At 45.9% G+C, this 22,434-nt stretch overlaps 1 protein-coding gene across 6 annotated transcripts in view; it reads left to right on the forward strand.

Annotated features, from left to right (window-relative positions):
• Nucleotides 1–22,434, forward strand: part of ZNF536 (zinc finger protein 536) — a 418,463-nt gene that overhangs the window by 37,248 nt on the left and 358,781 nt on the right. For all 6 annotated transcript variants that reach the window (XM_007165033.2, XM_007165032.2, XM_007165035.2 and 3 more), the window contains exon 2: nt 15,527–15,596. The gene's annotated coding sequence lies outside the window, so the exon portion shown is untranslated. The remainder of the gene's footprint in view (nt 1–15,526; nt 15,597–22,434) is intronic.

The raw sequence follows: 22,434 nt of genomic DNA on the forward strand, positions 1-22,434 counted from the left end.
CCTTCATCAGCCTTGTCACCAGTTGTGTGTGTGTGTGTGTGTGTGTGTGTGTGTGTGTGTGTGTGAGAGAGAGAGAGAGAGACAGAGAGAGAGAGAGAGAGAGGTCTGCAAATGAATACAGTTTATTTGGTTATGATTTCTGTTCTTGGCGATAGGCACACGTATGTGATATCTCATATGGAAAAATGGATAGTGATTCTTTTTCCCCTCCCTCCCTCCCTCCATCCCTCTTTTTTTTTCTTCTTCTTCTTTTTTTTTTTTTTTTTTGGTAAAGATATTAACCATCTTAAATATGTTGGCTTCAAGGCATCTTATTTTCTTGAGATCCTCAGCGATTGAGAAATGATCTACTAGTGTTTGGATCCTGTATTGTAATTGGTAGGCACTTAATTTCATTCATCAGGAGCCAGTGGTGACATGAGTAAATGTCAGAGTCAGCACTTCAGGATACTTGCAATTTCAGGGCGACCCAGTCATAGCTTGGCCTTGTCTTGCAGCCCATGGTGGCATCCACCTCTCACTCACCGCTCTTTAATCCTTGGCTTGGAGGCTTATTTGTATTAAAACCATACAGTATAGCCCCTGAGCGTTTCCGACAACTCCCCAGTCTTTTCCCAAGAGTGATTCTCCCAAAATAAGAGGACAGCGTGCTTCTGGGCCCTCTCAGTGAGTGCTGGCCGGCCAGGGTCTGGCTTTCACACGCGCCTGAGCTGCCTCCTGAGAGCTGCCTCGTGTCTGAACAAACGGACGATCTATAACTACTTCCTTCTCCTGCAAATGAGCTTTCCAAGTTTCCAACTTGACTGTTTTATTTATGCTCTTGACCTGCAAAAACAAGCAGGCTGTTTAAAAAGCAAAAAGTACTTCCCATGATTAGAGTACTTAGAGTTGAAATAAATTGCAGAATGAAGAGGACATTCCTCGTCGCTCCTGTAGAAAATGTCGTGGAGGTTTTGCTACTTAAGGATAGTCTGTGGTTCTACATGTCAGGGTTTCCCCTGTCTCACTGGCCTTGGGGTCCCCAAGGAAGGATTCATGTGTCTTCCTCTTTTCTTGCTTTTAGGTGGTGGAATAATCCTAGTGAACATTTAAAGCATGTTTGCAAATGGTTCTAAGTCAAGTAGTTTGCATATAATTATGGTCCTGATGGGAAAACACTTTGGAAAAACAACTAGTGATACAATGCAAGTCCTGCTCAGGTTACATAGCATATGCTAAACACTGAGGAAACACACACAGTCTTTAGTGAGCAAGGTAGGGAATGCTCCAGGGAGCCAATTTAGAATGTGACTTAAGGCGAGCGTGGCTTTTCGTGTCTCTTTCTTTCGGCAAGTGTGTTGAGTAGCGGTGGTCTCTGGAATTCTCTGTAAGCCCACTGCCTGCCTGGGGTGGCCACCTTGCACAGGTCTGAACGAGGTGGGTGTCCGGAGAGGGGTGTGTTGGGTGTTCTGACCCAGTGCGAGGCTTGGTGGTGCTCGGCTAGATGCTGCACCACGGGTAATTGAGCAGTGTGAGCCGTGGAGTGTGGGTAGGGCACCAGCGGGGAGGGAGGGAGAATCCTACAATTCACGGATGGAGAGATCAGGAAGAATAAAAAAGAAATTGTAGATGATCCACTTAAGAGACAAGCGACTCCTAAATAGAGAGCTGTCTCTATGATTCATGGTTTGGGTTGCCTTTGAGGTGGTAAGTCAGGTGGAGGGGCACTCTGTAGGAGTAATTTGAGGGTACTTGAGACTTAGACATTTGGATCTGAGCACTAGGTAGTGAGTTGGCGCTCAGGTTATGTTTTCCTTCGTATCGAACATCTTCTCGTTATTTAACCTGTGTATGTTAATGTCTGTGTGAATCTGGTTTCTGGCTGAAGTCAGTCCCCAGCCTCTCCTCATACATGGAGAGATGCCACAGCTTGGGGTCTGTTGGCGTGGCCTGCACATGGCCATCGGTGGAGGCAGCTGGCTCCACTAGCTCTAGAGCGGAAGTCGAAGGCAGTCTTGGTCCGGTTGGTTCTGGCTTTCCTACAGACAGCTGTTTGTCTTTCCACAGTTGTTGTCAGTCTTTTGTTTCGGTTGTAATTACCTTCATATTGATCTGAATTCACTCATCAAATCAGACCTGAAGGGTAAAATCATTTGAAAAATTATTTTAAAAATATCTATTTTAATGGGAGAATTCATCCAAGCCAACAGATGGGGACAAGTACCCACCCACACGATCGTTTGGCCACAATTGTTGGTATTTCCAGGGACCGCATATTTGAATGGGCGACACCCCGGCGTGCAAACACAAGACCCACATGCCTACATTCTGCGTTGATGCCAGTCTCTGGACATGTGCTCTCAGTGTGCCTTTTAAGCTGCCAACCCTAGGAATATATATTTAAGTTAGACTGAATTGAGTAATTATAATAAAATGGCCTATAGCGTGAGCTGGAGTATATTCAAGATGTCTGTCATCCTTCTATTACCTCAGGTAAATAACTGATTGACCTTTTTGGGGCTCTGATACTTTACTAATCAGAACCTGAAATCTGTATAACAACACTTCATTTACTTGATAGACAAAAGAACAATTGCACTTGAAGTAATGTGATTTCTAAATAGACACTGCCTGTCAAAAATAAATGCATTAGAAGTAAAATGTAGCTCAAGGAGACAATTAGCAAACAGAGGTGACACCGTAAACAGGTGCACCCATTATTCCCAAAGCTTGTGGCAATATATTCGCGTCTTTTAGAGTGATGGAAGATCATGTGACGGTTTGGTGAATTATCTATCGGTATCATCTGACTGATGAAGCCGCTGCTGTTGCAGATCATTTAAAAATGCATCTCACAAATTACATGGTAGCTGGGAAAAATGCAGGTTTTTTTTTTTTTTTTTAAAGAACAATGCTTTTCTAAAGCTATGTTCTAGATACGTAATTTTTTATTTGAAAAGATGGAGACCATTTCATTATGCTGGGTATACAGTCGGTTAAGGTTGTGCAAATTCATTACAATGTTTGTTAATGTATAAAACATTTTCCATTCTGGTTTTAGTGACGTTGGATTTTTTTTTTTTTTTTTTTTTTTTTTTTTTTTTTATAATGTGCTGTTTCTGAAACATCTGCCATCCCTTGTTACCTGTGGGCAGAGGAGAGAGAATATACTCTTTCTAAGAATGTTTATAAAATCTTTACCAAAATGGAAAGGCTTGGAAGATGAGAAGAAAAGGACATTTTTTTCTTTTCTGTGAATTGTTAGGTTTGAATTTTCTGGAATAGGAACTTTACCATGAGACAGGCAAGGGGGCCTTTCACTGGCTGCTTGGTGGGACAGGCTAAGAAGGACTAGATTTTCTCCGGGCCTCTCTGTCCCCCTGCAGTGGGCTGTGCCCTCAGAGTCACACTCCTGGAGACTTTCCCTGTTACTTTTCATCTGTCACCTTTGCTTTTTTTGTTTGTTTTTTTTTTTTTTTTGCTATAGCATGCAGAATACTTGAGGGACCCATGGCTTTGGCAGTTACTGTTTCTTCTTGTTACTAATTCTTCTTGTTACTATAAAATCACAGGAAGACAGTGTGAAATACTTTACGTGGCCTCCAAATCGGTCCGCCCTTGAATTTTCATGGCCTTCTCCAGAATAACCAGTAGCGGGAGCTAAACTTACTGTGGATTGAGAGGTGACAGTTCAGTAGAACAGCAGCATTTTGATGGCACCCTATGCCCAGACGGAGACATGGAGATGACACCACGGTTCTGTTGAATTTTCGAGACACTCTCCACATTCCTGCTGGTTTCCGGGTGGGAGGTGGCATATGCCCACTCTGCACCTCTGTCTGGCTCCTTATCCTTTTCAGTACTTTCTGAGGCATTCATTCAAGTTTCTGTCTTGGAGATGAAGGAGCAAGGATGGGGCCTTGGGGGCTGCCCCGCCTGAGGAGTGGAAATGGTTCGGGCAGCTCATTTCCCTTGCTGTCCAGAAGATGGGCCCTGAGATGGGGGTGCAGGCCTGGCTGACCTGCTCTGCTCTGGAGACACAAGTCAGTTCGTCTCGTGAGTTGAGCCAACAGGAAAACCACGAGAAGTGGTACACACAGAAGTACAAACGGCCCAGCCAGTGGGGTTTGTGCTAAGTGCCCAGCGCTCTTCTCCAAGGACTGCCCGAGCAGCCTCTGTGGGAAGTGTTTGGACATCAACTCATCAGAGAAGTGGTGGCCAGAAGGCTTCTGAAGGATCCGAAATCTCTAAGCACTGGAGAGGTTTCCTGATTTGCAGACATGGAAATCCTCCAGCCAGGAAAGAGCAGTTCCCTATGCTTCCTCAAAGCTGTTCTTTCTCTTTTCCCTTTTAAATTAATAGACTTTGTTTCTTAGTTTTAGGTATACAGGAAAATTGAGCGCAAAGTACAGTCCCTCCCCACATTTTCCCCTATTGTGTTAGTGTGGTACATTTGTTATAGTTGGTGAGCCAACACTGATGTATTATTATCAACTAAAGCCCATAGTTTACATTAAGGGATCCCTTTTCATGCTGTACATTCTATGGGTTTAGACAAATGTATCCACTATTAGAGTTTCATATAGAATAATTCCACTGACCTAAAATCCCCTGTGCTTCACCTGGTCATCTCTCCCTCCCCCAAACCCTGACAACCACTGATCATTTTACTGTCTCCTTTGTTTTGCCTTTTCTAGAAAGCTGTAGCGTTGGAATCATACAGTAAGAATCATACTTTTAAAAGCAGCTTCTTTCTCTTAGTAATATGTCTTTATGGTTCTGCTATGTCATTTTGTGGCTTGATAGCTCATTCCTTTTTATGGCTGCATACTATTCCATTGTCTGGGTGTGCCACAGATTGTTTGTCCGTTCTCTTATTGAGAGACATCTTGGTTGATTATGCATTTTGGCAATCATGAATAAAGCTGCTATAAACATCTGTGTGCTGGTTTTTGTGTGGATGTGTTTTCAACTCTTCTGGGTAAATACCAAGGAACATGACTGCTGGATTGTACGGGGAGAGTATGTTTAGCTTTGTAAGAAACCGCCAAACTGTCAAAGTGGCTGTACCATTTTGCCTTCTCACTAGCAATGAATGAGAGTTCCTGTTCTATAGCTTTGCGTTTGGTGGTGTCATAGTTTTGGATTTTAGTCATTCTAATAAGTGATGGTACCTCATGATTGTTTTAATTTGCTTTTCCCTAATGACATATGATGTCCAGCATCTTACGTGCTTATTTGCATCTGTAGATCTCCTTTGGTGAGGCATCCAGGTTTTTTTGCCCATTTTAAGTGGGCCGTTTGTTTTTTATTGTTGAGTTTTAAGAGTTCTTTTTATATTTTGGACACCAGTCCTTTATCAGATATGTTTTTAGCTAAGATTTTCTCCCAGTAGATGGCTTGTCTTCTTCTCTTGATGTTTTCCCTTTGCAACACCTGTGGGAACTCAGCCACCTCAGCCAGTAGCCTATATTCTCATAGGGCCAAACAGAGTCTTCTTACATTTGGGACCTGAGGTTTTAGGACACGTGAAATCAAAGATGCACATGCAGTATGTCTTCAGCTATGGTCATGACCTCACACACACACACACACACACACACACACACACACACACACAGACATGCATGGAAAAGAATAGAAAGAAATACACCAAAATATCGACAACAATCATACCAGCTGATAGAATTATGTTATTTTTTCTTTGTACTATCTCGATGTTCCAAATTTTCTAGAAGTGAGCACATATTACTTGAATAACCAGTTTTATAAAACTAAAAGTAAATGAACTGAAAAAGGCAACACCTGTAAAGGAGATCCCACAATGGTTCAGGTAGAACTTGTGTAACTTTGATTTTGATTTCAGAGAGTATCTATGGAACCAACATTTCAAGTGATATTGATGATGATACATTTTCTCTAAAACCCTGCTTCAGAAAACAAGTGAATTTTTATGATGGCTAAATTTGGCTGTCAAAAGGCCTGATTTTTTGCTCAGGCTGAAATCGGCACTATACAATATAAACATAATGCAAGCCACACATGCGAACCTGTATACAACTTTATATTTTCTATAAGGGCAAAGAATATAAAAAAAGAATGTGTATATATACATATATATATATATATATGTGTATATATATATATATATATAAATAACTGAATCACTTTGCTGTACAGCAGAAATTAACACAACATTGTAAATCAACTAAACTTCAATTAAAAAATAAATAAAATAGAAACAAAACAAAACAAAAAAAGTTTTCTAATAGCCACATTAAAAATGGTAGAAAGAAACAGGGGAAATTGATTTTAAGACTAGATTTTGTTTAATTCAGTGTATCCAAAATATTATCATTTCAACATGTAAAAAGTATAAAGATATAAATGAAACATTTTATATTTTTCCAAACGTGATGTGTATTTTAGGCTTAGAGCACACCTCACTTTGGGCTGGCGCATTTCACCTGCTTGGTAGGAACTTGTGGTCAGTGGCTGCCAAGCTGGACAGCACAGCTCTTTGTGACGGCTGAATATTCAAGCATTATTTGCCAGGCAGAGTACAGAGTACCTGAACAGCAACATCACTCGCAGAAAGTATAGAAGGAAGAGAAAACAGGCACTTTGTGCTTTCCAGTTCTTTCACATTTTTTCTTCAAGATAAGCTACTTCATAGATACCTTGTGATCTGATGATGATATGAAATGTCTTCTGTAAAGGGATAAATATTTTTAATTCATGTGGTGATACAATATACCAGAAAGCATTTACAATTTGGGGGACTTTTTTTCTTCTTTTGCATACCTCCCACTCTGGGGGACACAGTTGTCTCAAATTTGCCATCCTGTAGAATTTTTTTGTTTTTGAATTTTTGAATTTTATTTTATTTTTTATACAGCAGGTTCTTATTAGTTATCTATTTTATACATATTGGTGTATATATGTCAATCCCAGTCATCTTATAGAATCTTGAGCTGATGTGGGATCTGCCTTCTCATGGATGGGATGAGACGGGGGCCAAGTTGGGCAAAAACATAGGGGAGAGGGTCAGGCACTGGGTCTCAGAGAAAACAGCCTCCAGGAAGAGCTGGGGTGCCGTCCTGCACCGGTTCAGGCTCTGGGACTCCACCAGCGTGGTAGCTTGGCACCATGCCCAGTGATGTAGGTCTTGAGCCTTGTGGGAAGTGTGTGCATCTGGTCTGTGCCTCCTAGCCTGAGCACACTAGCCTAGAGGACAGGTTCTCCTTCTCTGCCTTGCCCTGGGTCGGAATCTCCCACCTTGGGGTGAGGAGTAGGAATCCATGTGCAGAATGGTGCCAAGGCGTGGGTGTGCTCCTAGGGCATGTGGGGCCATGGGGTGTCTCTGACTAGTGGACACCAGGCAAGCTTGGCTGCTTTGGAGACGGGGCTCTCCAGGGCCATGGGGGAGAGATGTTGCCTGGTGCTGGGAGACAGTGGGGCACAGTGGCTCCCACGGTCATGAGCTCTTAACCTTGGGCAAGTTACTTCATGCCTAGTGCCTCAGTTTCCCATCAGTAAATGGACATGATAATGGTACCCACCTCACTGGGTTGTCATGAGGGTCAATATTGTCATGAGGGACTCTGACTGGTACATGGTAAGTGCTCAATACATGTCCGTTGTCACTCTTATGAGTTCAGGAATGGTTAGGTCAGTGAACAAATCCCTTCAGAAGTGGTGCGTGTGTGTGTGTATGTGTGTGAGTGTATTCCGGCCGTTTCCTGGACTGTATTTCTTTAAGGGCTCATGCACTCCTGTCTCCTTCCTGCACCATCAGCCTGGACTGAATCACCAGCAAGGATCTCTTCCTTCTCCCTTCACTTCCCCTCTCTCCTCTTCTCCTTCTCAGGGCTGTTTTGACTATGAATTAATTGTAGGTTGGGGGACTTGCAAGCAAAAATCAAAGCCAATAAACTTCAAAAGGACGGGGAGGACCAGGGCCACCGGGAGAGTGCAGAGGCTGACGGGGGCTCTTGGGGCTGCGGGGTGAAGTGGTGGGGGCTTTCCATGTTCCTTCAAAGGGGACACCAAGTGTTTCAGATTGTCACTTAAAAGCTCAGATGCGAAACTTTGGAAATCTGGGTGAGAGGCAATGGTTTCCAAAACAGCTATTTTTATCTTTTGCCAGCAAGCATGAGCCCAGTGGAACGTAAAGTTAAACTTGGAATTTCTTGGCAAGGGTTAATAATCAATGTAGATCTCCTAACAAAGGAGATGCTGCCTTATTATACTGGGAAAGTTTTTTTTCTTAACTGTCAGTGAAGCAGTACTAATTATTACTCCAGTGTAAATGAGGTCATTTCCTATTAAGAGAACAAAATGCTTAGCCTCGCCTTGCCAATTCATACCAACTATTTTTCACACATACTCAGCTTTTTAGTTTTTTTCTAAATTTTGATAAAATCCATTCATTTGTATTAGAAAAGTGTAAACCATCGCAATAATAGTTGCCCATGATTACCCAGATGAGCTTTTGTAATGTGTGGGTTGTTTGAATACCATGTGTTAGCTATGGAACAATTAGGCAGCTGAATGGATCTTTAAAACAATCAGATACTTTTATCTCACTGAAAAAATACATTCCTTGGATGTGTACTGTTAAACCGTAAATTCCGGGGAACATTAAACTCACGTCACGAGGAGAACTTTCGGATATATGTTGATCAAGGACAAAAAGACATCCAAATATCTTGTCTTCGTGTTTTCATTTTTTTATGCAAGCAAAAAGATTTAAGGAATATTGTAGCAAACAAAGGGTAATTGTTTTAGCCCAGATGTTGCTTTTGCACAACAAGCAGGTTACAATGTTCCCACAGAGCTGATGAGCCCAATCAGGGAAATGATTAAAAATTGATTTTGTCCCTGTAATTACAGTATGTAAACTACTTAGCTTGGATTGCAAAGGAAGTGATTTTCTAATTACGTATATACTCTGGTGTCTAATGATTGGTTTTTTGAAGTAATGAAGAGAGAGCACTAACGACTCCTTGGTGTTCTGTTGTTTAAGAAAGACCATCTTTAGAGTAAGCAGCAACAGACAAAGAGTTTAAATTGAATTTTCAACACTGTTAATGTGCACATGGATTTGTTTATTAAAGAGACAGGGAAGTAATTTGATTGGCTCTGAGCATCTTGGCTTTTTTTTTCATGCTAAAGCATGTAAAAATACATGCACCGGGTCGCAAGCTGATGGGAAGAGCCTCTCCACTCCTTTTTTATCATCCCAGCACCCGGGCTGATATCGCGGGCTCTCAGGTTCCTGTGAGTGTCTGATGTCTGTGTATCCTGAAAGCATTTAGATCGAACAGGTATCAAATAGCTTCTCCATCAAAGTTACCTTTGTTTTAAAATGAAAGAAGAGGCTTCCTTTGGAAGCATGTCTCGGCAGCCCAACGCACTCCGTGTTATAATAGTTCAGTTGTGTCCTGTGATGCTGGGCTCTACATCAGGGTGGCAGCTGCCACCCCCCACCCCAAATGTACGTGCACAAACACACAGACACATGCACACACACTCACACAGGTGCCAGCCCTGTATTTGGAGGCCCGACTGTGGTGGGTCAGTTGTGGGACCCCATGGGGTGGGCTGATGGGGTTCAGGAAAGAGCTGGCTGAGTTCCGAGTGTTCCTTCTCTGCTGTGAGACACTTTGTGGCTGTTGAATAACAGCTCCGCAAGCACCTGTTCTGGCAGAAGTTAGAAGAGGGCAGTGGCTCCAAGGTGACCCCGAGAGCAAGCATGTGGTGAGGCCAACAGATCAGGACACACTGCCATTGAAAAGATCTTTTGTTACTCATAGTTCTTAAGGGGAGGGGGCATGCCATGCTATGCAGTGCTGCCCAGGGGAGCATCAGGGTTGGTCAGGAAGAAGAAGGAGCAAGGGGAAATGTGGTTTCCAAGAGAAAGGCACGGCAAGGCAGGGTAAGCAGACTTAGGATTGGCTAGTCAGATAATTTTAGTAGGCTCCGGGGCTCAGGGGCTGTCTCCGGTTGTCTGGTACCTGACCGTGGGGCAACTAGGGCAGGGGGACAGTGGTCCAGAGTGTGAGAGCCTGATACAGGAGGTTGTTGGGGCATGGGCTCTGGATTGGTTCGTTTGCAAATGAAAGATGTGCTCCCAGGGGAGTCATTTGCTATCTCTGGGAATTGGCTAGTTCTGGGAGCGGCTGTCCCTTCAGGGTCATCAAGGCCCCAGATGTCAAAGCATCAGAAACATATGGTTTACTGCACCTGAGCCCTGGGTAAGGGCTGATTTGGGAGTGGTGATCTGTGCCACCAGAGTCGCGGGCCAGGATGAGCACAGGGTGACTCTGGGCCCCCGTTATACCTGACGTCCTACTTGGCAAGTCTCACTGGCCCTACACAAAAGGCATCCTGAATCTGCTTGCTTCTCCCCATCACTGCGGCTCTCAGCCCAGGTCAAGTCAGCCTCCTCTCTCACCTGGACAACTGCAGCAGCCTCCCCAGTGCTCTCCGTGCCTCCACTCTGGTCCCCTCTTGCCTGTTCTCCCCACAGCAGCCAGAGTGATTCTTGCACAATGTAAATCAGACCGTGTTATTCCCTTGCTCAAAACCCACCAATGGCTCAGAATAAAATCCATGTTTCTTACCGTGCCTGCTGAGGTATTTGGATCCTAAACAGCCCGCGTGTCCCATTTTCCCACTCAATGTCCGTGCCCTGGCTCCACAGGCTTCTTGCTGCTCCTTGAACGCACCAGCTCCGTCCTACACCATGGCCTTTGCATTCACTGTTTGCTCTGCTTGTAAATTTCTTCCCCCGCTGTTCACAGGGCTCACTCCCTTACTTCTTTCTGGTCCCTTGTCAATGTCACTTTTTTAGCGCGGTCTCCTCTGATTACCTTATCTAAGGTAGTCTGTCATTGCCCGTCATTTTTCCAGCTTTATTTTTTCTTCTTAGAACTTATTATTCGCTAACGTTATATTTTACTTTTATTTGTCACTGCTCACTAAGACATAAGTTTCGCACACGCAGAAATATTGCATACCACCGGGTCCCCGGAAGCTAGAAGTTAGGAGACACGGGGGGCACTTGACAGGTGAGGGGTGAATGAGGGGCTCAGTCCCTGAGGCTCTTTCCCAGCTAGCTTTCCTCACCAGAAAGCCTCTCCTGTTGGGAACTTATGGGGGTGGTGAGGGCTGTCGCTGGGGCTGTGTTCATCCCTCAGAGTCTCGGAGAAGGAAAGGGAGAATCACTCAGTGCTTTGGAATGGAACTTCCAAGTCCATTCAGAGGAGCCACCGTTTTTTGGGCAGGGTCCTTGTCCCTAGCGGGTCTGGAGAATATTAAGTACTGAGCTGGGAGGGGCACCCAGACGCTCGGAAGGGGTGATGTAGCCCCAGGTAGTGTCCCCTGGGGAAGAGGCTCGAGCGCCCCTCTGTGTGCCCCTCCAGACGGAGGAGAGCCCGCTGCCCAGGAGAGCAGGTTCAGAGGCCTTGGCCCTGGGCGACTGGGGTGTAATGTTCAGACAGCTCCAGACATGTCTCCTGTTAGCTGCACCCTTCTCCAGACAGAGGGCTGAAGGAGTTCTGCTGTCTCTGTCTCTGAATCCTTCTTTCCTAACTCTTGTCTGGATGGAAAGCAGTTGATCTCCACTCCCATCTGCCCCGGACCGCCCGGACTCCTCAGCAGACAGCTCTGCTTCTGCTGCTGGGCCTCCAAGTGACCCCTGGGGAGGGTGATCCTGTGTCTCTAGGAATATACTCTGTCTCCTGCAGGGGCAGCCTCTGGAGCAGAATGTGGACCGGGGGTGGGGGGTGATGTGAACCAGCCCTTCCTTCTTCCCTTCCGTCCTCCTTTTTCTTCCCTCCATCTCTACTACTTCCCTCCCTCCCTCCCTTCTTTTCCTTCCTCTATCCATCTCCATCCCCCCATCTATCCTACTGTCCTTCCATCTTCCCCTACTCCCTCCATCCTTCCTTTCCCTCTTTACTTCCTTCCCTCCCTCCCACTCTCCCTTCCACCCCTCCACACAACATTTACTGAGCTCCAAGCCCTCTGCCAGAAGTTAGGGGCTAGAAGGTGAATGGGACATAGCCCTTTCCCCATGTGCTGTGGGGTGACCCAGGGACGTCCCTCAGCTTGGTGCCTGGTGCCTGGTGCTTTGTACCAGGCCCTCAGCAAATGGTAACTCTTGTTGTCTCTTGTATGACTTTCCAGTTGTCATGGTGTAGGGTGGGCGACAGGTGTGTAATGACCACGGGAAGGCAACATGTTTGCCTAGAGGAAGGATCTTTTGTGGTCAGCTCGGGGCTCATTACAGAGGCACTGTCGATGGGGGGTGTGTGGCATCTTTTTGTTCATCTCCTGACTCGCCGATGGCCTCTTCCCTCAGCGCCCTTGTGCCTGAGTATGGGAGGCTGGGCTCCTGCCATGCCAAGGTTTCCCTGGCTCTGCTCAGAGCTGCCTTGTCTCCCCTGGGAGAACTCATGAGGGAGGGGCATGCCTTGTCCCCTAGTGGGGCCCCAGCGGATTCACAGGGATGCCGTAGTGTGGGCCCACTGTGTGCCAGGACGGGCAAGAGCTGCCTGGACCACCTCCTACTTTTTTCTGTCTCTGTCCCCCATGTCTTCCTGTCCTCTCCACCCCACTTCAAAGTAAGTCCCTCTCTCAGAGCTTTCCATCCCCTCTCCTCCCCTCCCCTTCCTCAGAGGGGCCTTGGAAGTGCCTCAGGCTATAAGCAATCCCTCCCTCCCCAGACCCCCCCCAGTGCTCCCTGCTTTCTCTCTCCTGCTTCTCCAAGTTGCAGCCACCCTGCACTCCTTGCTAGAGCCCCATGTCAGGATCTCTGAACCTTTGCCTTCCCCTTACCTCCAGCCCTGTCTCCCTCGAGGCCCTGCCTGCACCTGCTGAAGGGCTCAGCTCGCATGCCCTCCCTCCCTCCTTGGTGTCCCGCCGTCGGCCCCCTCTTGGCAGGCTCCCTGTCCCGCCAGACTCTTCACGCAGTGGGCCATTTCTGGATCCCATGGCAGGTCTGCTTGCCATTGGCCTACCCCAGGGCTTGGCACACAGAAGGTCTGAGCCACTGAGGGAACAGGTCTCCTAAACTCATTTGCTCCCTGGAGCTGGTGGCTGAGAATGACTGCGTGTGGGACTTCCCTGCGTTTAAAGGGGAGGCAGGGGTTATCAATGTAGTGGATGGGATTTCAGGCATGTTTTTGGTGAGGCGGTTGCTACCCAACCCCCCTTGACTCATGCCATGCTTTTCGCTGCCTTTGTCATCTGCCCCCTCCCGCCCCTCCTCTGATCCGGTGGTACCTGCACCAAACTGGACTTCTGGGCAGTGTCTCCTGGGTGGCGCCCCTGCCCTGGCTCATCACCGTGGGGTCCCTGTGGAAGGCAGGGATGAGGGGAGGCCTCACGTCGGGGACCTGTTTCTGGTTATGTTACTGCATTATCTCTCAGTGCGAGTTACTTACTTGCACCAGAAGATCTGTTACTGCGCTGCCATCTTCCTTCCCCCCCATCCGAATCAAGAACATCGGTCTGATGTGGTCACCTTTGCCCGACTTGCAGTGACTGTAATGACATCAGACACCAGGAGCCCCTCCTATTTAGACTGGCTCACAAAGGCACAAATGGCACTAACTAGATTTCCCTTCCTGAGGTTCCCATTCCAGCAGGAAGCTTGTTAGGCCAACCTTCCCGGGCAGGTAGCTACCTTTGGGCAACCCCCTAAGCACTTGGGGGACCCCTTACAAGATCACAGCTCCAACACAGTCTCAGGGCTGTGCTGGGGCCTCGAGTGATTGAGGACCCCAGGCAGATTGCAGGAGCCGGAGGTCTGATCAGTGGTGTGAAGCCGGAGGACAAGCAGGGGTGAGACTTGCCCAGTGAAGTCTCCCGGTGTTCTCCCTGTCACTGGAATTTACAAGGCTTCTAAGTGAACAGCCCCTGGAGAATAGTCCTCAAATTTTGCAAGCAATGAGCTTGGATATAAAATCTAAGTCTGTCCTCCACCTCCTGCTAAGCGTGAGGAGCCTTGTGAGCAAACGAAATCTTCGTAGAGCCACGTTGGGTGCTGGACGCCTGTTCCTCTCAGCTCCGGTAGAACCTAGGAAAGCATAGCATCGAGTGCGTGTTTTACACTGCCTAGATTTTCATGTTGAGTGATACCGAAAAAGCAAAATGCAGAAGATAATCTGATTGAGGAGAGAAAGAGAGAGAGACTTGTAATCTCTGTCCTCGTTGCAGATGGTTGAGATGTAGACTTTTGCTTTCTGTCTCAAGATAGGCAGGTAGAAATTTGTTTACAAATAGCAGTGTCCCTGTTACACTTTGAGAAAACACTTCTAGCACGCACTCAGCAAACACCTTTTTGGTTGCCAGAAATCAATCTTGGAGTTGGATGGAGTGTTGAAATCAGTGGTTTGATGTTCAAATACCTTGGTCTGGGGCTGCCACCACGTGCTCTCCGAATGCATCTTCTGGTGCATTTGCAGACACATCCTTAAATCTCTACCGGAATTCTACTTCTACAATATCAGAATGTACAATTTATCAAGAGAGAATGTTTGCTTGCCCTATTAAGTCCCTTCTGTAACATGGCAAAACAAATTAGATTCTGTGCTGCACTGTCTCCGAGCTGGAGATCTCAGACTGAGGCTTGGCCTCGATCACCCCAACTGATGCTCTAGAACCACTGTGGTGGGCATCTCGGCTTTCCCTCTGGGCCCTTATCTCATCCTGCTGCTTTTCTGGTCTTGGTTCAGAGAGAGGACTTTGATGACACACAACACTCTTGACCCCTGGGTCAGTTGCAGATTCCTGGTCTGGACCCATTGAAAGCTGCTCTGGCCACTGAACCAGGCATAGCCAACTGAAATTTGGGTGAAATTGTGTGTGGTCTACTGCAGGGGGCTCCTTAAATTAGGGAGCGAAAAAGAACCCCTGAGTACCTTCTCAGTTCCTCACTTTTAGAATTCCAGAGAGAGAGGGAGGGAAAGAGAGATAGAGGGGGGGGAACTTATGTGCTCTTATTTCTTCTTCCATCCCACCTAGAGAAGAGATGGTTAGATGTCCCACCCCCTTCTCTTTTTGCAGGTGGCAATTTCCCATTAAAAGAAGCTGAGCAGCCGCATAGCACAGGGAGATCAGCTCGGTGCTTGGTGACCACCTAGAGGGGTGGGACAGGGAGGGTGGGAGGGAGACGCAAGAGGGAGGGGATATGTGGATAAATGTATACGTATAGCCGATTCACTTTGTTATACAGCAGCAACTAACACAACAATGTAAAGCAATTATACGCCAATAAAGATGTTAAAAAAATAAAAGGTTGAATTAGACTATGTAAAAAAAAAAAGAAGCTGAGCAAATTTGGTTTATTGCAGCAAAGGTCACATAGTTCCCATTTTTAAAATTGCTCAATGAGTTGGGGCAGTGGGGGCTATTAAATGTTTTTAGACTCTCAACTAGCCCAGCAAATTGTTACCTTGGCTGAATGCTATTTACCTGTCTTAGTGGAGTCGATGTGTCCGACACTGAGAATTTCTAACAGGTCGTATCTTTGCAGTTCCTGACCACCACGGCTTTAAGAATATCCACCAGCTACAAGGGAGCTCCATTGCTTTCAGACTCGCCTGGTAAGGAACATTGTTTTGTAGTTTGTTGGAGTGGTGTCTGCCTGTGTCTTGTGGGGGAGCCAGACTGCCCTCTTTGGGTTGTGGGTCCCTGTGCTGGGTAAGAGTTCTCCCAGCTACTCCCTTGCCTCTTTGGACAGAGGCTGGGCTTTGGAGAAGCTTCCAGATTCAGAGTTCTCTGGGATCCAGCATGGGCCCCAGGTCTTCTGGGTGTGATGACTCTGTGATGTCAACATGTGCTCAGAAGTTCTCAGAATGGGGTCACAGATGGGGCAAAGCCCTGCAAGGTTGGCTTATTGCTGTCTTGTGTGACATCCTGGAGGGTCGCTGTCTGCCGGCTGGCAGCGGGAACGAGAGCTCGTGAGCTGGTGGGATGGCTGCCCAAAGCCAGGCGGCCCCTCCAAGCACCGCCCAGGGCCTGTTTCCCCACCACTCAGCATGTGGTTCTGTGGCTTGGCCCAGTCTTGGAGGAAACCTGTCTCCGAGTGGCTCTGTGCCTGTCACCTCAGTCAGACTCAAGATCACGAACTCAGTCATGGAGTGTTTTCCCCACACTGAAGCTAAAAACTTAAAATAAGAAGGGGCGGCGCTCGTATTTGATGTCTGTAGCCGCCTCCTCGGAGGCTGCCCCTGATATCTCTGTAAACTCACCCTCAGATCTAATTAGCCAAACCCACCATCTCCTGACCATGGGCCTCAGAGGTCACTACATAAACCAGGGAAATTGATAGTGGAATTATGCACTTAGAAATTAATTTTGCATTGTACTGAATATATATCTTTATTGTGACTTTATCTTGTTGAAAAAGTGCTTACTTCTGATTTTGTGGCTATTACTGACCGTGGATTACTTTTATTTTGGTTTTTACACAACAGTTATGTTAGAAATTTGCTGTTTTATTCTTACCTTCTTAGTAAAAATCCTTTTATCACACAATGGGTAATTTATATCCATTACCAGGCCTTTCAATCCTTTTCAGTGGGGCTGTCAGCGCCGTTGGCACAGTAATGATTAATGTGATCTAATAATAGTGTGCCGTTATATTACCTTAGTAAAACATGTACCAACATCCTATTCGGATCTACCAAATTCATAGCTTCCTATAATATTTTTGTTGAAAGACAGGATTACTATTTTTCAAAGCTGATTTTTTCCCCTTTAACATATTTAATGAAATTCACAATTCTTTGCCTTAGTAATCCGGGCATTTGATTGGGCTCGGTGGGTGAATTTGACAGCTGTAGGCACTGTTGTGATTTGTCAGGGAGAGGCTGGACAGTCCCAGAGATCGGCCAGAGAGATTATTGTGTTTTTGTTGGGCCTGGGCTGTTTTGCCTTGAAGAAAAAAATGGCTGGATTTCCAGTCCCTTCTGACATGTAATAAGGAAAGTGTGTTTTAGATCAAAAGGCAAAAGAGCAAGTAATTTGGCTCAAAGACTCCTCTCTTCCCTCCCCTGTTTTTTCCTCTCTTATCACCTGCCTCGGTCTGCTGGTGAACAGGACGGGCCGCACAGCCAGTGGGAGCAGCTTCAGACCCCTTTCCTGCAAATGCTCCTTCTTGACCCATCCTTTTTTCTTGTAGCTTTGGCTCAGCTTCTCTGGAGCTGAGATGGGGTTTCTCAGCCGGGCACTGCTGACATTCTGGGCTGGGTAATAATTTGCTGTGGGGTCGTCCTGTGCAAGGTAGGATGTTTACAGCATCCCTGGCCTCTGCCCATTGGGTGTCAGTTATGGACCCCTTTCCCCCGCTGTGACAACCAAAAATGTCTCCTGAAATTACCAAATGTCCCCTGGGAGGCACAGTTGTCCCTGCTTGAGAACCACTGGTCTAGTGTGATAGGAATATAAGCAGATTTTTTTTGCAGGGTGGGGGAATTCCAGTTGGAGTTCCAGAGTTTCCTGGTGCTTCCTGGGACATCTTTGGCTGTGGGAGAAAAGATATGTGGATGATGGCTACACACTGCATCCTTTTCCTGGCTGAAATGCAGCCCTCTTACTTCTTTCTCCCCCCGACTCTGTCACAGAACCTGGCCCGAATGAGGGCCTGAATCTTAGCTTCTTCCACTTAAATCCCATTGTAATCATGCTTGTGATTGATAACATTCCACCTTTTCAAAGAGCTTTAAAATCTGTGTCAACCAAGGATGACATTATTGTAGTGCCGGCGAGATGTATTCAAACAATTACACACTCAGATCGAAGTGGGAAGGGTTGTCCTTCTATGCTCGTGCCTCTGTGATGTGGCTTTCACTAGCACCTCAGCCCCCACGGCCCCAGAAACCTTCAGCAGGAAAATGCACGGGAAGAAACAGGTTTTGCCCTTGTTACCACTCAGCTCTGAAAGCAGCTTGAATATTTGGGCTTCTTAAGGCTAGAGGCTGGGGGACGAAGGTGAGGTTGTCGAGCGCAGGGGAGAGAGAGAGAGGGAAAAAGAGAGAAAGAGAGGGTGAGGGAGGGAGAGAGAGAGAGATCCTCGTTTTTGATTCAGAACAAAAATTACTGCTGCAACATGGGCTCAAAATATGCAATCAACTGAAATCAGGAAAAGTATTTTGAAAATTTATATTGAAATACTTGAATCTAGATACGTGTGCACCCACATACATGTATATATTTAAATCAAGGATAGAGAAGACGAGAAATAAAGCTTTTGTCATAAAAATACTGCCTGTAGTATTTGCCCTCAAATGATCCTGCCACATTGGAATACATTTTTGTACTGTTGGCATTTCCATAGAAGACACTTTTGTTTGTTTTTACAACTGATCCTTGATGATAACAACAAATGAGGAAATGGCTCTGATTTACCTTTGTGTTAGAGGATTTCAAATACATTGTGATGTTTGGTGCAGGAATCATTTTTGGTGACCCACTTCTTTACTGGTTTCTGGTCTGTCTCCCCTACTACAGTGTAAGCCTGGAAAGAGTAAGGGCTTGCTGTATTTTGTTCAGTGTTATTTTCCTAATTCCTGGAATGGTGCTCGATACACAGTAGGTTCTCAATAAAATTTTGGTGACTGGAAGGATGGATAGGTGGATGCATGGATGGGCGGATGGATGTGCAGATGAATGGATGGGTGGATGGGTAGATGGGTGGATGGGTGGGTGGATGAGTAGATGGATGGGTGGATGAGTGGATGGATGGATGGGTGGATGGATGGGTAGATGGCTGGGTGGATGAGTGGATGAGTGGATCGATGGATGGGTGGATGGATAGATGGGTGGATGAGTAGATGGATGGGTGGATGAGTGGATGGATGGATGGGTGGATGAGTGGATGGATGGATGGGTGGATGGATGGGTAGATAGATGGGTGGATGAGTGGATGGGTGGATGGGTGGATGGATAGATGGGTGGATGAGTAGATGGATGGGTGGATGGATGGATGGGTGAGTGGATGGGTAGATGGATGGGTGGATGAGTGGATGAGTGGATCGATGGATGGATGAGTGGATGGGTAGATGGATGGGTGGATGAGTGGACGGGTGGATGACTGGATGGGTGGATGGATGGGACTCTATCTCAAACCCTAACAGAATCTTAGAATGGTAGGCCCAGTGGTTCAAATGAAATCCCACTTTTTACCATCTCTTCATCCCTGGCCCTCCCAAACATTTTTTTTTTTTACATCAAAATGGTCAGTTATAGAAAGTTATTCTTATTATCACTTCTTGTCAATCCAGTTTTTAAAAAATGTCTAGGATTGTGCCAGGCTGTCTCTGTAAGTTGAAACCACATGGATGCCTTGCTATAAGAGTATCTTTAAAAATCCACCAGGGCACATACGCAAATGACTGGGATGGAAGTCATGGAGGCAGAGTAGGGGAAGGTGACCTCTTTCACAGTGAGACATGGACATGGAATTTATGAGGCTCAGAAGACTCCCTGTTCAGATGACTGGTTGTCTGTCTCCTGGGCAAAAACTCTGTAATTTATCGTGTATTTCATGTTCTTGTAGAGGCTGTTGTGTGTTCTCTTCAGCCACATGGGCTCAGCCATCTTGAGGAGATAGGCTGAGGCTCCTAAGTCCCAGCATGGTGGGTACCAGTCTATTGGAAAATGTATTCCCAGTGATGAGGATAAAAAGTTGCCCCATGCTTGACTTTTAAATTATTGCATAATGGACATCATAGAGGTACCAGTAAGAAAATAATAAGGAAGAGAGAGATAAATGACCTCTAAACCTGGCAAAGGTACGGACTCTGGAACCACATTTCCTGGGTTGAATCATCGCTTCACCACTCACTAGCTATACGATCACATCTCAAGGGATTAGCATTGTTGTGCCTCTCTTTTCTCATCTCTAAATTGGGAATGACAGTAATGACAATGTAGTAGATTATACAAGTAATTTATGTGATGTGCTTAAAATACTGCCTCCTGGCTCAAAGTAGGCAGTTAATAAATGTGTGTTGCTGTTATTAGTAGTATTTTCATTTTCTCTGTTTAGTCACCTTTTCCCCTTTCTCTGTCTTTATTCAAGATTAAGGAAAGTATAGGCCATTTTCAGATAATTAGCCTTTCCCCCTCAGACTCATACCAGAGCTAAGAACCTGGAGAAGTTGCCAGGCATGCGGTCTTCCTGGCACCCCTGGGGACCGTGGTTAGCAAGTTCAGAGAGCATCAGAAAGGGTGGTGAGTTTCCTAAGTCAGCTTCCCCATCCCATTTCCTTTGTGGAAGGAGCGTTGTTGACACACCACTGGGATTTACTTGGTGTTCGGGGCATGCATTCCTGGGATGGATGCCACGTGGTCATGGTGGGTGGGGACAGCCAGCTCTTAAAAGGGAGGGGAGGTTCTTGGCTTTTCTCCGCCACCCCATGCAAGTGAGACTGCTCTGCGTCATGGCCCAATCTTGTATTTTTAGCATCCAGTGAAATTTAATGTTTTGCTTTTGGTTTATTATGTATGCAAGTATCTTGCTGATAAATTACATGTGTAATTGTACCATCGGAACCACTGCTAGTCAGCGACAACATATAATTAAACTCACCCTTGTAGTCATTGAACTTTTCCGTCCCTGACAAGATCACTGACCACTCCAAGGAGGGTTTGCCTCCACGTCTGAGCCTGTGTGGCCTTGCCTTCTCCCTGTCTCACGGCCCTCCCCTCACCGTGCACCCCAGGGCGTGCCCTCACACGTGCAGGGTGGACTTCCTTCAAACAGCGCTGAGCCGGAGGGAGGGGAGGCTTGGGCTCTAGGGCCTAGAATGCCTCTCTCTCTATTTTTGTGTCTATGCCCGGATGGTTATTGGCCCCAGAGTGGGTGCTTGGTAAAGACTTGAATGAATAAATCTTAGAAATCTCTTCATTTGCCTGTAAGCCCTCTTTTCACTCAATACCCTTCCACTCATCTTCCTTTTTTAGGTGATGTTTACTGTGCTGCTCTTATGCCGTATGACGGGGGCTGGCAGACCACAGCCACAGTGGGTCACACTTGGCACACTGCCTGTTTTTTTCAAACATTTAGAAATACTTTAAAAATCGTGACAAAATGCACACAACATAAAATCTATCTTGACTGGTTTTAAGTGTACAGGTCAGTGGTGTTAAGTACATTCACGCTGTTGTGCAACCATCACCACAGTCCCCCTCCAGAAATTTTTCATTTTCCCAAAATGAAATTCTATACCCATTAAACAGTAACTCCCCATTCTTTCCTCTCTTCTCCCCCATCCTCTGGCAGCCACCCTTCTACTTTCTCTTTGTGAATTTGACTACCCTAGCTACCTCATATAAGTGGAATCAAACAGTATTTGTCATTTGGTGCTGGCTTATTTTGCTTAGCATAATGTCCTCAAGGTTCATCCATGTTGTAGCAGGTGACAGGATTTCCTTCTTTTTTAAGGCTGAATAATATTCCATTGTGTGTTATCCATTCATCCATCAATGGCCACTTGGGTTGCTTCTACCTCTTGGCTATTGTGAATGATGCTGCTATAACCATAGGCGTACAAATATTTCTTGGAGACCCTGCTTTCAATTCTTTTGGATATATATCCAAAAGTGGAACTGCTGGATCATATGGTAATTTTATTTTTAATTTTTTGAGGAACTGCTATATTATTTTCCATAGTGGCTGCACCATTTTACACTCCTACCAAGAGTGCACAAGAGTTCCATTTTTTTCACATCCTCGCCAACACTTATTTTCTGTTTCTTTTTGATAGTAGCCATCTTAATGCATGTGAGGTAGTATGTCATTGTGGTTCTGCCTATTTTTGCAAAAGCAAAGAATGGCTTTTACATTTCTGAATGAATGAAAAAAATCAAAAGGAAAACAATGTTTTGTGACACATGAAAATTACATGAAATTCAAATTTCAGTGTTCATAGATACAGTTTTCTTGGCACACAGGCGGCCCCACTCATTTACGTATCATCTGTGGCTGCTTGCACACTATAGTGGCAGAGTAGGGCAGTTGGGACAGAGATTGTGTAACCTGAAGAGCCTAAAATATTTCCCACCTGGTCCCTTACAGAAAGCATCGGTTAACCCTGCCCTGTGGTCAGAACTTGGGACCCCATATCTTGTTTAATCCCCTCCGCAGCCCACTTTGCAAAGAAACTGAGGCGCAGCAAAGGTAACTTTCTTGCACAAGTCACACATCAGAAACTGGCCAGACCAGGATGCACGTGCCCGTCCCTGTGCACTGGTCACTATCACTTTAAATGTAATCATTTGGAGGTTGGTCTTTACAGGGACCACCTACTGGGGTTTTAGTAAGCCTGAGATCAGGTCCTAGTTGAAAAAAAAAATGTAATTGTATAAAAATCTGATGCTGTCGTTGGGAGAGGTGGCAAACTGAGGGAGAGAATGAAGCCGGGAGGAGGCGCTAGG

Source organism: Balaenoptera acutorostrata, chromosome 19 (assembly GCF_949987535.1).
Source record: "Balaenoptera acutorostrata chromosome 19, mBalAcu1.1, whole genome shotgun sequence".
NCBI lineage: Eukaryota > Metazoa > Chordata > Mammalia > Artiodactyla > Balaenopteridae > Balaenoptera > Balaenoptera acutorostrata.